Below are 14,892 nucleotides of genomic sequence, written 5' to 3' on the forward strand. Positions count from 1 at the left end.
GCTCAAAAATGTGCCTCATGGTGTCTTCTTTTTGTTCCATTTAGGATACTGACCACAAGCGAATTCAAAAGCTTTCAGGCGTGTTCTTGCACACCTTTAGAATGGAACCTGGACAAACCGTGCACGACTGGAAGAGACGTCTTCTTTTGTGGGACCTCCTGGTGATTGTGTATTATCCTGCTGCGTGTGTATTCATCTGTCAGTCAAAGAGCCGCATCACGTTTGCTGGCACTCCTTGGCGGGGGATTAAACTTATATGTGCCTGCCGAGAGCGAGACACAAAAGAGGCAGAGCGTGTGTGAAAGAAAAAGGCAGTGAGAGAGAGAGAGGGAGAGAGAGTGGAGGGGGGAGCAAGGGTGGGAGGGACAGAGGAATGAGTGCTGGAATAGTGGGAGGTGAGAGAGAGAGAGAGAGATATGAAAAGAGCGAGAGCAGTGAAGCAGAGAGGACAAGAGTGAGTGTGAGTAGCTGAGAGGCTCAGGCTTTGAGGTTTCACCAATGATTCTGTGCATGACAAATCAGAAAAGAAAGACAGGGCAAGTGCTGCAAACTCAAATAAAGTCGATACAAAAAGATGAGTCTTTCTAAATGTGAGCGCAGTACAGGCTTCTGGAAAAATATATATATTATGCAATGGATTACAGCACATTATTACAGTTTACCTACCAGTCAGCATGTCCCAGCCTGACAATACACCCAAACTCTTCCCTCCAATTTGTGTCAGTTCTCCTCAATCCTTTGCATGTGCTGAAGATATTATTCACTGGTAATTGACAGTCGTTTCATTTGAGTGTGTAGCAAAAATACCCAATTACCACGGTACTACAGCAGTGTGTAATATGGCTGATGACAGAACCAGATACTAGCAACCAATTAGCTCAGGAACGGAAAAACATTGAGGACAACACATGGAAGCTGTGGCTATAAATAATATTGTTGGCAGGTCAAATGAAATTTCATTATAATTGGAGTGACTAGTGGGTTGGGTAAAGAGCTGTGAATCTGCAGTGCTGCACACTTGTACAGTGATAAAATAATGAAGCTTATCTAACTAGGACCTGCCACTAGTCTATTGAGGAGATAATTAAAAGCGAGAGCACAGCAGAAGGCCACAGCTGTGCTGAAGCTAGAAGAGTGGCGTTCATCCAGCAGGCAGGCGAACCGTCGCGCCTAAATTTTAAAAGCTACGGCTCCTGCGGACTTTAACAGACAATGGGAAATCTTTATCAAGGGATTCAATTCTTTCTGCTTGGGCTGGCTTGCAACATATATATGTATTGTCCATTTACAATTAAGCCACAAAGTGATGGGAATATGTATGATGAAAATAAAAATGTCAATGATATTGTCGCTACTGCAGACAATGCAGATAATGAAGAGTTGTGCTGTTCCTGGCAGCCTTTCAAAAGATCAATAAAGGGATATTTAAGTTTTGTGTTATTACTATTTATTCCATATATCAATCTTAAAGGAATAGTAATAAATATATAAATGTTTTTGGACGGCACGGTGGCGCAGCAGGTAGTGTCGCAGTCACACAGCTCCAGGGACCTGGAGGTTGTGGGTTTGATTCACGCTCCGGGTGACTGTCTGTGAGGAGTGTGGTGTGTTCTCCCTGTGTCTGCGTGGGTTTCCTTCGGGTGACTGTCTGTGAGGAGTGTGGTGTGTTCTCCCTGTGTCTGCATGGGTTTCCTCCAGGTGACTGTCTGTGAGGAGTGTGGTGTGTTCTCCCTGTGTCCGTTTCCTCCGGGTGCTCCAGCTTCCTCCCACAGTCCAAAAACACACGTTGGTAGGTGGATTGGAGACTCAAAAGTGTCCGTAAGTGTGTGAGTGAATGTGTGTGTGTCTGTGTTGCCCTGTGAAGGACTGGCGCCCCTTCCAGGGTGTATTCCTGCCTTGCGCCCAATGATTCCAGGTAGGCTCTGGACCCACCGCGACCCTGAACTGGATAAGCACTTACAGATAATGAATGAATGAATGAATATAAATGTTTTCTTTTAGGAACGTGAAAGAGTTGGAAGATCAAAATGCATTTTTAGGAATCAATAACTAAATAATTCATATGACTGTTTTTGTATTTCTGTCAATACTATAAAAAACAAACCAAAAAATGACTAAACACACACATGCAAAACTGAAATGTGATGCCCCTATGCCACGCTCCGATGGACAAGGTGCCATGACACAATGCAACACAAAAAAACCCACAGTAGCCCTTTAATAGCAGAGAAAGGTTCCTGTCTTAATTCATATTGAGTTTCAGTGGCACATACAGTATAGTCCTGTAAATGACACCAAGCCACTGTCACACAACCCTCTGCACGAGCCGGGCCATCTGGGAGGCTGCTTATTTTAAATGGCTCTTGTGCTTTGACCCGCACATGGGACGTAGTTGCCAGGTAACAGACGATTAATAATCATAACCATGCTGCTGCAAGCATGTCAATTCATCTGGCCAGTTAATTCCAATTCATAATCCAACACGATGTACAGAAGAGGCTCGATCTATACAAAACGTGTGACATCCAGCACGGCATCTGCCTGCTTACACAGTCGTCTGACAGCTGGATCAATAAGAGTGCATGCGACGTATAGCGTTTCCTTTAAGCTCTTCTACATGCTCTGTATGTGGGAGTGACAGTGAGCTTAGACACTGCTGACCCAGGGCATAAATACAGATTTGTTTAAAGAACAATATGAAGTGGAGTTAAGCACCTCAATTTGAAGGCATTTTGTTTGTTTAGTAAATAGACAATAGGTAATTGTAGTATAAGGGCGGCACGGTGGCGCAGCACGTAATGTCGCAGTCACACAGCTCCAGGGACCTGGAGGTTGTGGGTTCGATTCCCGCTCCGGGTGACTGTCTGTGAGGATAGTCCCGTGTGTTCTCCCCGTGTCTGCGTGGGTTTCCTCCGGTTGCTCCGGTTTCCTCTCACAATCCAAAAACACACATTGCAGGTGGATTGGCAACTCAAAAGTGTCCGTAGGTGTGAGTGTGTGAGTGAATGTGTGTGTGTGTGTCTGTGTTGCCCTGTGAAGGACTGGCGCCCCCTCCAGGGTGTATTCCTGCCTTGCGCCAAATGATTCCAGGTAGGCTCTGGACCCACCGCGACCCTGAATTGGATAAGCGCTTACAGATAATGAATGAATGAATAATTGGGGTATTTTTTCTTCTATTTTAAGTTTTTGCTAATTTATTGTTCAATCCATCACTGCTGTCATTTTGTCATATCAAGTAGCTAGAAACGACATAGTTTGACGGGTACATCACTAACGTACAGTCCTCAGAGTAAGAGTAAACCTTAGCACATACACTCAGAGTCAAACCTCACTTGAAAACGCCACAAATACGTTCGTTTGCTGTTTTCTAATAGGCCTGAGCTTTGGTCCCTACAGACGGATTAGAAGTTGGAGGCTTGTGCAATGCATGGCCGCATTCTGAATACACATACAAACACATCACTAAAAAAGTGCCGACACACAAACACACACTCTATCTCTAATGGATGCTTAAAAAAACGCCATTATGCAAATCCTTCTAATCACACTTAACCAACAGCTGGCACGCTCACACTGTCCTACACTGTTCTGTAAATAGAGAGTGAATCCTAAACCAGAGAATTTACTACAGAGACACTTATGAAGAAGAAAGCGAGGGAGACTTTGTGTGTGAGGTATTAGGAACAAAAAAGCCAACTGATATTTTAACCGTATCATTATTAAATTCGCAGTAAATATTCGATAAATACAGTTAAAGGTTTGACAACAGGAAATTCAAAAATGTAAATTTAGAGCTTGAGGCTACGTTATTGTTCTTAGCACGAGGTGCATTTCCTACTGCGCAGCAAGCTAGCATCCTTTCAGCTGCGTTTATTTCCGAGGACAAATGAATGTGTACTAGCTAGCGAGCTGTTCTAAACAGCAGGGACCGTGGACTGCACCTGGCGTAAAGAGACATACCGCTGAGTTTGGCTCTGGAAGAAAGCAGCAAGGTCATCGATTTTTTTGTGCAAACACTTTCAATATTTGTCAAAATTCTGTTCACAGTCTGGGAGAGGTGGAGAGACCGAGGTGTTGGGTTTAAAAGAAGTAGAGGGTACAGTATACAAGGAGCCGACATCAGTGTGGTTGCAAAGGTTTACATGATAGCGACCTTTGCTAAAGAACCTATCAAAACCTTTTGATGATTTAATGTGTTTATGTCCCAGAACATGACATTTCATATAACACTTGCTTGACAGTTGAAATTCATTCATTCATTCTTTCATTGTCTGTAAGCACTTATTCAGTTCAGGGTTGTGGTGCGTCCGGAGCTTACCCAGAGTCACTGGGCACAAGGTGGGGACAGCTGAAATAGTTTAATAAAAAAAGAAAATAATTAAAATCACCTGCCTTTCCTGACAGACCTTGTCCATTATGCCATTCCCAGTCCAACAGATTTGGAACCAATGTGTAAGGGTGGACTGGACCTTTCACACAAGGACAGCTGTCAGCTGTCTGTCAGAGCTTACAGCCAAAACATATCTAGGAGCTCATGATCTGCAGGACTGCCTCCTGGCTTTCCGTCCAAGTAACTCCCTCTTATGCACCACACATTGTAACAAACACTGCATGGGTTTCTTTACTGTGGCCAGCATCAGCTAGACCAGGTCAACACAGGATTCATTTCCACATTTCCATCTGTTCCTTACACTACCAGCAGCATCTGACTATCCACTCTCTAGTTACTGCCATTGGCTGAGAGATAAGATGTCCATATAGGATTTAAAGTACTCTAAATATAGCTAAACCCCAGAAAACCTCTCTTTATTGCACGTCTGGAGTTATTTCATCAAGCTTTCCACTCCATGCTCTGACACATCTGTTAAATATTTTCAACTGAATTAGCTTTTCTAGATGTTTGATTTGTGGTGTCAGCAGAGGGAATTATGATTAATTTGAAGGCTGAGATAAGTTTTTGCCTGGTCTGAGACGGGTTTCTCTCCTAGCCCCATGGCAGAAGCTCTAACTCTACTCTCCAGTCTCAGCAGTCTCTTTTTGATTAAGAGCCCATTTCAGGCTTATCCTAAAAAAAATCTACTAAGCTGATCACATCCCTCCTGGAATTGGCGGCTCTTTGCACACAATGCTGACAATACACAATCCTGTTGGAACAGTAAAGGAAGCCTTGTAAGGATTGCTGTGGAGTGAGTTGTAAGCTACATTGCAGCACATAACCAACCTACTTCACACGATAAAGCGATAACGTGGAGTAATTGGTTGTAATGAGAAGATGTAAATGAAATATGTGAATTGTATGCTCAATTACTCATCCAAATAAAAAGAAAGTAAATCCATCATTATTAGGGCTCCATAAAAAGAAATCTGAAAGCGGAGTGACACATTGAGCCCCTGCGCTGCTCATTCAATCACTCTGCCACCTGCGCTGAGCCGCCATGTGTCTGCAGGGACAGGAGGATTCACACATGTCTAGCTTGAGGCTCCAGGCATGGGTCAATCGCACAGACAACGCAATCACTCAGTGGAAAGACAGGTAGTCTGATAGCAATCAGCTAACTCCTTCATTGTCTGACCTGTGACTAGACTTATCCATCAAATTCTAAAAAGAACAGGGAACAAAGCAAGTGACAGACCAAAGCTCTGCAGCAGCTGTGGCTTGAACACTGTGCAGGAAAAATATAACACCACCATGAACAGACAAATGTGATTTTTTTTTTTTATCCCTTTACTTTCCAGCTACACTAGTGCAGAGTAAGGGACTTTTGGATAGGCATAACAAGCCCCATGAGATTCAGGATCTATGCGAGAGCTGCTTACTGCTCCAGCTAGACAATCCCTGGACCACTCTGGAGAACAATGGCCGGTCAGGAGGGTATGGTTATATCGAATTCCTATTGGGTTCATTAAGGAACACTTAGCTTCTGAAAGTTGTCTCAGTGGCTAGAGATCTCCCACTATCCATTTACCCCACTTTAGTGTCACAACAGTGTATTTTTAAAATGGGACTAAAATCTATGGCACAGGCTTTCTGTCTTTTGTTAGAGGAAGCTCTCAACTGAGTCAGACTTTGGGATCAAAGTGAATGGCAAATAAACACTCAGAAGAACTCACAAAGAAGACAAGAACAAACTACCTACACTAACTGTATCCGGCAGTGTTGAGAGCACTCTAGGAAAACAACATGAGTCAAGTAGGATGAATCGCTTCAGCGCTCACAGGATACTGAGGCATTGCCTTGTAAACTTCAGTTAGCTCTGAATCAGGACTTTAAGACCTTCTTCACAATATGACAAACAAACCGTTTAGACTAAATGCTACTATACAGCTACTCTAACTAGAGCCATGGAAAATAAAGCTTGATCAGTAGAATAACAACAACTCAGGACATCCAACAAAACATTGTACTGTAAAGTGGCCATGATACAGGCTTTAAAAATGTCCTGCCCATTCTACCTTCCTTCTAGTTCCAACCACAACTCCTTTAGAGTTAATTCATTTTTCAAAAGTCCTTGTTTGGCCCCAACAGAAGCATTAGTGTTGTGTTGGGATGGACCTGTACACAACATTCCGGTTAACAAATAACTACCAGGGCGACATGGTGGCGCAGCAGGTTAGTGTTGCAGTCACACAGCTCCAGGGAGGATGTGGGTTCGACTCCCGCTCCAGGTGACTGTCTGTGAGGAGTGTGGTGTGTTCTCCCTGTGTCCGCGTGGGTTTCCTCCGGGTGACTGTCTGTGAGGAGTGTGGTGTGTTCTCCCTGTGTCCGCATGGGTTTCCTCCGGGTGACTGTCTGTGAGGAGTTGGTGTGTTCTCCCTGTGTCCGCGTGGGTTTCCTCCGGGTACTCCGGTTTCCTCCCACAGTCCAAAAACACACGTTGGTAGGTGGATTGGCGACTCAAAAGTGTCCGTAGGTGTGAGTGTGTGAGTGAATGTGTGTGTGTCTGTGTTGCCCTGTGAAGGACTGGCGCCCCCTGCAGGGTGTATTCCCGCCTTGCGCCCAATAATTCCAGGTTGTCCCTGGACCCACCATGACCCTGAATTGGATAAGCGCTTACAGATAATGAATGAATGAATGAATGAATGAATGAAAATAACTACCAATAACAATTTAATAATACATTCATTTACTGGAGCAAATATTGCTATTAAATTAAGTTTTACACCTGTCCACTTGCTCAATTGTACAAGCAGGGGGCGAAAAACACTGGTTATGACCATTCAATGATATTTGCAAGAGGATCATTAACAGCCCATGGGCTCCACTAGGTTCCTGAAAAACATTAGCTAGAGCACAACAGCCTTATTTTCAATACAAGTGTATTTGGCTTCTTGATCCATGGTCATTTTTTGTTGTTGCTTCTTTCTTCTTTTGAGATCACTGTTACAGGGAATAAATGCATATTTTTGAGGTCTTAATATTTGTTCTAATAAAGTGAAAATATTGATGTAAAAATAAATAAAGACAATTTTGAAATGCGATCAACCTGATCAAAAACTATAGGGAACCATAGCCCTATTCCTCTGCACAATAAAAAAATAAAAAAATAAACCTCCCATCTTGATTCAAGCACATCCCCGGAGACTAAACGTGGGACTGCAGCAGAGGATCTCAGGGAAACCCTCTATTACGTAACATCGCCATGTCTGTGCAGACTGTGGAAACACTGGGATCACGTGAGATGCTGTCGTCACTGCCAATGAGGGTCACGGAATGGTCTGCTTTCTCTCTCTCTCTGCATCTCTGTCTCTCTCTCGCTTTGTGACAGCTTGCATAACAAGGTGTGGAGTTGAAGCATAGGCCTCAGGGGACCACGGACGCTAATCTACTGATGGCTGGCCTGGCGAGGAAATGGAGAGCGAGTAATGTGTGCTGTATGTAGAACATACGGAATCCCCAACGCTACAATCTGCATATATAACAGAGAAAAATGAATGGAGCCACAAAAACCGATTTAACTGATGTTCCAGAAACTTGGATAAATTACTTCAAAGCAATTTGAGAGATCGATATGCTTCTAATTTGAAGTTAAACTGGATAAACTGACATTTCGGACCATGCCTGTATCTATGAGCATGTCATGTACCTTTCTGTGGAGTCACAGGACCAGCCGACTCTGCCGGAAAGACTGGATGACTCTGAATCAGACTGCACACAACATTAGTTGATTGTGTAATATTTACTAAATGTCCAACAGTTTGTAGAAACCCCTTATCAGTGAATTCAGCTACACACACTATAGCTTATATAACCTCCATAGAAAGGAACGCACAGGCAGTTGCCCATGAGCGTAAAGTCACCATGCTTAATTCTAAACAGTGGCAACGAAGCCCTTAGTGGTGGACTGTGGTGCAGCAGCACTCTGTTCTCAGGAGTGATGGAACACACTGTTCAGTACCTCTGGGATGAGATGGAGTGACTTCTGTGATCCAGAGCTAATCATCCTACATCAGTACCTGACCTGATTCATGTCCTTGTGACTGAATGCCATCAGGTCCGTGCAGGAAATGCTCCAACGTCTAAGATTTTCTAGAACCATGGAGGCAGTTATAATAAAAATGGGGCTGTTGGGAGAGCGGTGGGTTAAAGGACCCACATTTGTTTCGCAGGGGAAGAATTTAAACGCTACACCGTATAACTCCATTCCAAGGAGTAGGGGGTAAAAATAAGAAATAGGATTCACACTTAAAGTTAGAACAGCAGCAGCTGAGCAATCTAGGCAGTCTGAGTTGCAGAATAATTTATCATTATATTTCTATCCCCCCCCCCCCCTCATGACCCATTAAACAGTCCCAACCCTAATGTAGAGAATCAATAAGCTAAAAATGTCAAGCTGTGCTCAGTCATCTGCTTGTAGACGTAGAAGTCAGTGTGCAAGACTTGGAAGACTTTGGAAGACTGCAGCAGCAGAAAGTTATCTATAATTGTAGGTTTGTGTTTGTGTGTGGGTTAAGGGTAACAGTTGATGCTAATTTGCTGACTTGTCTCCAGCCTCTCTGCAGAGGCCTTGCTGAGACATGTGACATAGGCCTCCACGTGTTTAGTCAGCACTCGGGATGTCGCCATGCTCGACTGGTACTGGGATGCCACTGTAAATGGTTAAAGAATGTGTTCGGCTGAACCTTAAAAAACCCGCCGGGTACAGGCTTAAAATAGAGGCCTAGCAGTAACACAAAAGGATGCCTGCAATAAAGGGAGCTTCAGGAGGATGTGCACATTTGTCTGCTTCTTAACAGGGCTGTTAAGAAGAGTCTTAGGAGAGGCAGGAACAAAGCAAGGGTAGTGTGGGCTCGGCAAAGTCTGAGGGCTCTTTTATTTGGCTAAAGAGTGCGAGCCTAGGAAGTTATGCAAGGTCTTGAGATGTGGCTGCCTCCAAACTGGATCCAGTGGAGTTTCCCTAGAGGGAGAGTGGCCATTAATAATACATGGGGAAACACAGAAAAAGTGAAATGTTTAAAAGAGCAAGTAGAGCAGAAGAGCAAGCTACGCAGAGAAGAGTCCTGATAGATGTTTAAAAAAAAGACAAGACAGAACTCAGGACTTTGTGTGGTCAGGGTATTATTACGCTGATCAACTATTCAATGACATAAATACATGGTTAGCAAATATTTAAATCTCGGTCCAGTCTGAAGGTTGTATAACTTGGACATTTCTAATCGGCACAACATTATCCAGAGAATATAAATGGACTGACACACACACACAATTAAAGGCTCAAAACAGATGACAGTACAACAGAAGTCACTATAAGTGGACAGTAATGCTGACAAAGCCTACAGAGAAAGTGACAGTGTGTCACTGACTTGAAAGACAACGATGCAAGGACAGCAATGTTAACAAATAAGCTGCAATAAACAAAAGTCAGACACTGATGTTCCTTTATTTAATTTAAGGGCACATCATTTATTTTTCAGCATCATGAACAAAGCGGGAGTGTCTACTCTTTGCCTTTATAACAGCTCGCTTTCTTTACAGGCAACTTGTATTGATTTTTTCAGATCAAAATGGTGTCTCATCTGACCACAGAACAAACAATTTTGGCCATCCATTGTGTTGTACGGTGAAAAGAAAAATTTAGTTATTAACGCAAAGGAATAAATGGGTCTTTTGTTTTGCAAAAACAAAAAACAAAACAAAAAAAACCCCCTAAACATTCAAACACACAGTCAAACATGGTGGTGGGAATGTAATGCTTTTGCTTTGTTTGTTTATTTAAGCCAATGGGCAAAACAACCATGTTAAACTGTATCACCAGAAAAGAGGACTACAGTGGAACCTCTACCTATGAACTTGATCTGGTGCGTGACGCGGTTCGTAAGTGGAAAAGTTTGTTTCTCGAGTCAATTTTCCCCATTTAAAATAATGGAAAAGCAATTAATGCGTTCCGAAGACTTTCCCACCCCGAAAGTCACACTTTTTGCACTGATATATGTTTACAACACTCTCAAATTAGTAAAAAAAAATACATGTAGCGTTACTAAAGATAAAAACGAAATACAGTGGTAACAGTAATAAAAAAGAAATAAAGTTGTAAGTGGTTACACATCGCTACCTTGAAGACATGACGACTGGCTGGAGGAGTAACACAGGCTCTGGCTGTATGACGGGAGGTGGGGGGTGGGTGGAATAACAGAGAGTAGGCGGGTGAATGTGGGGAGACGAAGCGTAGATACGGATTAACTTAGCACAAATTTCGATGTCTGCTATTTACGCTAATGCTAAATTGCTAAAGCTACAATTTGCTAATCTTAAAAGCTCACTCAAGTCTGGGCGCTGGGAGACTCGACTATTGGGGTCAGTGGCCATTTCCAGCCGCCGGTTCGGCGGAGGCTCGGGTTCGTTTCTAGAGTCATGGTTCGTTGGTGAAGGCAAAAAATATGTAAATGCCCGGTTCGTATCTTGGAAAGTTCGTTAGTATAGGCATTCGTTAGTAGAGGTTCCACTGTACTTAAAAATTCTAAAGGGAAACATCAGAATCTCTGCACCACTCTTTCAACGAGACAATGAACCACACAATGGAGACAAATTGGACAAGAGCACAATACCAACATTTTAGTGTAGCCCAGCTAATTCCAAACAAGATTCTCATAGAGAGCACAGCACACATTAAAACACCATAATCATGCCAGTCTAACCACAGGCTGAGAATCATCTACACAGAGAACAACGTTTTCCTAACACCCGATTTGATCATTTATGTTATAATGATGAGACTAGGAGACATGTAGGTGAAGTGTATATCGTCATTAAAAATACATAGAGCTGCGATAAAAACTATACACTCAAGAGTACGACTTCTCAAGTCCCACGGTGCATGAACAGGTCAGTTGAGTTTGGAGGAAGAAGTTTCATGTTTTGGATCGATGTTTTCTTCAGCAGAAGCTGGGCCTCTCACACAGCCACATGGCAATGTGAATGCTAATGGCCAGCCCAGAGTACTGATCAGGAACTGACAGTGAATCATGGATCAATGGCAACAACGTTATGGTTAAGGAGCCCACTACAGTTACCAAACTGTAAAAAAGTCTCCAAGAAGAGGGGAACAATAACAAACCAGAGTATTGTGAAAAATATGTGACGTCATGTAGGTGGGTTGTTCTCTAATGTTGGTTTCCTTACATCTCCTCAAACATGACCAACTTGTATTTAATGGCCATTTGACTGAAAACTAAATGAATGAAAGTTTGTCTCTAGCCTGCCACCCAGTGGAGCACAACAGCACTGAGGGCGAGAAAAACAAAACAAAACAAAAACAAAACAAGACTGGACTGCAGTGTTTTCCACTTTCAAGTTTTAAACTTTTAATTATCTTTACTGCCGCAGTTCGTTGTTGATGAGCATGTCATGGCCTGGTACTTTTTGCTTCCTAAAATCGATAAGCCACAATCACAGATGAGATTATCCTTCATGATGAAAAATTACAGATCTTCTCTTCATTGCCGCAAATCATCTCAACTTATACCTAACAACACCAATCAATGAAGTGAAATAATGAATGCAGACAGTGCTTTTGAGACTCAACTTTGGACTCTGGCTTTTACTTTTCCCTGACCAAGACTGCCACCTGCTGGTTACATCTGCTCTCACAACCACAGCAAGATGCTTTACCACTGGTCACAAGGTGAAAGAAATAAGTATCATATCTATTTTTACATTAGATCATTTTCCTGAATTACTTTGAAAAGAAATTGAATAAAGGAAATATGGTCTCCATGTTTTGCTGGGTATTGTTTGAGAGACACAAATTGCAGGTTTAAGGCTGTACTTCAGTTTTATGGAGAATACAGGTGCTTCCAAAGGCAGAATGTATCCTAATGTGTTAATGCTCAGAAACTCTGACCTTGCCGTTAAGACATTTTTGGTAAGAGACGCCAGCCAGAGACACAGAAACACTACAATTTACCAAAAAAGTGTCTACAAACAAAATGGACGCACAAATGAATTAATTGATGCTAATTAATACAAAGGACTACTTGTATCCTCTTCCAAATTGCAACAGAGCATGGCCCAGCAGGGGTAAGATGACGGAATGAACGCCAAGATAGCCATCAATACGATGATGCGAGAGGAATGATATGTGGACAAAAGACAAGTCGGGGGCAGCTCGGCCTCGGTGTCCATTAAGAATAGATGGACAGAGCCACTCAGTTAAATCAATACTCAAGTCTCACCACCTAACCAAAGCGAACAGACAGCAGAGATGTAATAAGCTATAAATCATCGTAACCACAAAATGCTTTACTTATTCATGTTCAAGGGGTGGTATAACTCTACTTCTAATCCTTAAATTAAGGCACCATGCCCAATGTCAGATACAGCTGAGCTCATGCTCTGCTAACATGTCCACAACTGTTGAGACAAGAACATGGACAAACACAGTGGGGGATGGATGTGAATCAGTGGTGTTATGTCTGTTCCTAAATAACTGGATTAAATCCACCATGCTAAGACAAAGAAAGACCATAGGGGACATGATTTGGGCAACATACCACAAGGTTCAAACAACACAGCAGGGTTCCACCCTTGATTAAACAGTCCTGTTCAGAACGACTAGTTTGTTATTCTAGTTTACTGTTGTTTAGATAATGAACCACAGCTCAGTTCATTGCGAAAGCCCAGGAGGGAAGAGCATGGAACAGAAGCGGTCCATGTTTTCACCATGTTTAATCTGTAATCTTATTTTTCAGTGCTCAGTGGGTTTGTTTTGCTGTTTAACTTGTGATTGGCGATACTCAGATGAGGAAAGACAATTCTCTAGTTTAAGATATGAAAGACAAAATCAAATGATTCATATCATGGGCTGCTTTAATTTCAGCGTGCGAGTTAAGTGAGCTCCAGATCCCCAAATTAATGGTGCATGCTCACTGAACGAGTAAATATTTCATAATATGTCTCCTTTAAGAAAAGCTGCTGTGAAAAACCTCAAACCTGTGTAATCTTGCTGTTGCTAGGCAAATGTAAGCTAACCTGCGTGGTGTCTCAATTGGTTCGTTTGAGTGCTTCACCCTGAAGATTTCACTGCAAAGTTCCTATATTTAAGTCTGCTTCATTGCATAGCAATCAAAGCCTAGCCTGGGTCACCCCTTACCTGATAAGAGATCTGCCAATGTTAATTGTGCTACAACTTTGTGCTAGTGATACATGAGCGCGCTGGTGGGAACAGGTCAGGGTAAAAGTGCCACTCTCTCTCTCTTTCTCATTGTCTTCTCATCTCACTCAGTCTCTCGCTGCTTGAAATAATGATGAGAGTTGTCGGAAATGGGAGTTGCCGCCTGACCCAGTTGCACCGATCGCCGCGGCACAAGGTAAGACTGAGGTACATTGGTCAATTAGAGTGAACGGATCCCTTAGTTAGATGCTGCTAGCCTCAGGTGAAGCAGCTTAAGTTTCTGAGAGTGTGAAATCTAAGTCTAACCTTTCAACAATTTACGCAGGTTTCCAAACACACCATACTTGTAATGACCTATACTGAGACTAGAATGATTATACGAACCTAGAGAAGCTAAATCACTTATCACAGAAATAAGGGACAGCAATATGTCTGACCATTCGATATAACAACATTGAAGGATTCTTTGATCAACTTTTTACATCCGTTCATTCATAGTGATGGGATAATAACCATATGTTCTGTAATTTGACTCTGGTGCCCAGAACTGACACTGGATCAGATCTTCATGGCTGGTTGAGTAAGCGTTACAGTGAAACACATCGAGTGACGGCTGTCTCTGACACAAAACACCAAACCGTCGTCTGACCTGCTATACTTCGACTTGATGTATGGCCCCAAGGCACGGCTGTTAACTCGACAAACAGAATTCAAGTGACCGTTCCTTAGGATGGAAATCGTTGTGTACGATGCCAGTTAGGCAAACTGTGCCATTGAGAGCACAGTAGGTGCCCAAGGCACAGCTGTTGAATATGGTATTCACTGTTTACACCCAGTAACTCTTAAAAATGAAAAAGGGGTACTACTATTACATAAGGGGCCTGTTATCCTTGCTTGATAAAGGCCAAACGGGTGAAAGGACTTCAAAATATATAACATAGCCTAACTGAGACGTTGTCATGTTGCAGGTTGAGACTTTCTTTGCACTCTAACTGAGCTTCTCTCCCCTCACTTTGCCCTCAGAGACTGATCTGCCCTTCTCTCATTGTGGGGCGAATATGCCAGTGACCTAGATGATGAAAATAAAACCAGCACTTCTAGCATGGCATGAGAGGAGCAGGCTGGCTGAAAAAAGTATCACACAGCAGCAAAAGCGGTGCAAAGCAGCACAACAACAGTAGCAGTGACAGAATGCTGCATTGGAACATCAAGCCTTTGAGCTTTTGCAGCACGGATGCAATCCAAAGAGCAACCTGTTGCTGGAGTTGGCTGGTACCAAGAGACA

The 14,892-nt window shown here is 42.8% G+C and overlaps 1 protein-coding gene across 3 annotated transcripts in view; it reads right to left on the reverse strand.

Moving 5' to 3' along the window:
• Positions 1-14,892, reverse strand: part of kcnab2a (potassium voltage-gated channel subfamily A regulatory beta subunit 2a) — a 103,071-nt gene that overhangs the window by 36,540 nt on the left and 51,639 nt on the right. The window lies entirely within an intron of this gene.

This window comes from Hoplias malabaricus, chromosome 5 (assembly GCF_029633855.1).
Source record: "Hoplias malabaricus isolate fHopMal1 chromosome 5, fHopMal1.hap1, whole genome shotgun sequence".
Lineage (NCBI taxonomy): Eukaryota > Metazoa > Chordata > Actinopteri > Characiformes > Erythrinidae > Hoplias > Hoplias malabaricus.